We start from the raw sequence: 2,525 nt of genomic DNA on the forward strand, positions 1-2,525 counted from the left end.
GGAAAATAATTCATTGTTTTTCACTTTTAGGCTTGTAATGAGCTATATAACAAAAAATGGGATAATTAGGCTCAAATGGGCTTAAACAAATGGATAATTGTAGGGTAGACTTATTTGGCTGGTAGCTTAATTAGAAACAAAAGCCTAGATCATTTCAATATATGCATGCGGACAAGAGTCAAGTTAAGTTCTGGCGTAACTAGCAATCACAAGTGAGATAACACAAGAAAAAAAAAGATGGAAAAATGTATTCCATTCATACTAAGGCTCAAAGATCTCACAAAGGCTAATGACTTATCACAAATGATACACAATTTAGCATTTTAATCCAATTTATTTTACCAAGAATGCAAAAATACTATCCAATCATGTCAGTCCAAACAAACTCTCAACATTTACAACCATAAAATCTAATGAAAAAACATGCAATGCAATGTCCATTTTTATTTATTTTTTATTTATTTTTTATTTTTTTATTTTTAAATATAACAAATAAAATCATAACGAATAAAATCCTAAATAATTCTCTCACACTTAAATTACACATTGTCCTCATTGAAAGTAACAAGTATAAAATAAGAGTAAGGAAAATGAGCTCCCTGTTTAAACTTCAGTATAGGTGGACTTTTCCAAGGAGAGTTCTTCTATGGTAGCATCTTCAAGCACAAAGCTCTCATGGAATAGCTTGAGGCATTGTCCATTTACTTAATTTGAACATTTTTCCGTTATTTTCACTTTTTATTTCCACTACACCATGAGAAAAATGTTAGTAACAACAAAAGGGTCAATCCACTTCGATCGAAGTTTCCCAGCCATAATTTTCAAACGGGAGTTGAACAATAAAACTTTTTTGCCAATGGAAAATTTCTTCCTAGGAATCATCTTATCACGAAAGTACTTAGTTTTCTCCTTATAGACGCGAGAGTTCTCGTTTGCTTCAAGTCTAAGCTCTTCAAGTTGTTGCAATTGAAGCTTTCTCTCAAACCTGCTTTCTCTATCTCAAGGTTACAACTCTTGACCACCCAATAAGCACGATGCTCTATTTCTACTGGGAGGTTGCATGCCTTACCAAACACAAGTCGATAAGGGAACATTCCTATTGGTGTTTGGTAGGCTATTCTATGAGCCCAAAGAGCTTCTTCAAGTCGATGGCTCCAATATTTCCTGTTTGGCTGCACCATCTTTTCTAAGATCTATTTGATTTCCTTATTTGGGACTTCAACTTGCCCATTAATTTGTGGATGATAAGGTGTAGAAACTTTGTGTGCAACCTCATACTTCTGAAGCAAAGCGTCAATGGTGTGGTTGCAAAAATTAGTGCCTTGATCACTTAGGATGGCTCGGGGTATTCCACATCTGCAAAAAATATTTGATCTGATAAAACCTGCAACAACTTTAGAATCATTAGTCCTAGTGGGTATTGCTTCCACCCTGCAACAACTTTAGAATCATTAGTCCTAGTGGGTATTAGCTTCCACCCACTTCGAACACATAATCAACAACTAGTAAAATATACACATAACCAAAAGATACAAGAAAAGGGCCCATAAATTCAATGCCCCACACATCAAATACTTCACAGAAAAGCATAGGCTCTTAAGGCATCTCACTCCTATGAGTGATTGATGTTCCTGCTATTTGGCACTGTTCACAAGTTTTGTAAGTCTCAAAAGCATCTTTAAACAAAGTGGTCCAAAAGAAACCCGAGTCTAAGACTTTTCTTTATGTCCGTTGAGGACCAAAATGTCCTCCAGTTTGAGAGGCATGACAAAAATGAAGAACGGGTTGAGCCTCATGGTGGGAAACACATCGCATAATCACCTAATCACTACAGAATTTCCACATATATGAATCATCCCACACATAGTATTTGGAATCACTTTTAAGTTTGTGTATTTGTGTTCGGGATGCATCTACAGGAAATACTCCAGCAACTAGATAATTAACTAAATCAGCAAACCAAAGAGTTACCTCACGCAACAGTAGCAGTTTCTCATCAGGGAAGTCATCTTGAATGGGGATGGGGTCCTCATCAATTTCTATTCTGCTCAAATGATCTACCACCAAATTTTCAGCTCCACTCTTATCTTTATAAATCAAATTCTTGGAGTAACAACATCCACCAGATCAATCTCGGTTTTGCTTCTGGTTTCTTCAACTAGAACTTCAAAGCTGCGTGGTCAGTAAAAACAACTACCTTCGAACCTAACAAATATGATCTAAACTTATCATGTGCAAACATAATAGCTAAAAGTTCCTTTTCAGTGGTAGTATAATTAGCCTGTGCAAAATCTAAAGTCCTAGAAGCATAATAAATAACATGGGTTGGCTTACCAACTCTTTGTGAAAGGAATACTCCCACGACATAGTTAGATGCATCACACATGATTTCAAAAGGGATGGTCCAATTGGGTGGCTAAATTATGGGAGTAGAGGTTAGTGCTGCCTTTAAGAAATCAAACGCCTTCTTGCATTTTTCATCGAATGTGTAACTGACATCTTTTTGCAGCAAATTTGACAGTGGA

This window comes from Cicer arietinum, chromosome 5, assembly GCF_000331145.2.
Source record: "Cicer arietinum cultivar CDC Frontier isolate Library 1 chromosome 5, Cicar.CDCFrontier_v2.0, whole genome shotgun sequence".
Lineage (NCBI taxonomy): Eukaryota > Viridiplantae > Streptophyta > Magnoliopsida > Fabales > Fabaceae > Cicer > Cicer arietinum.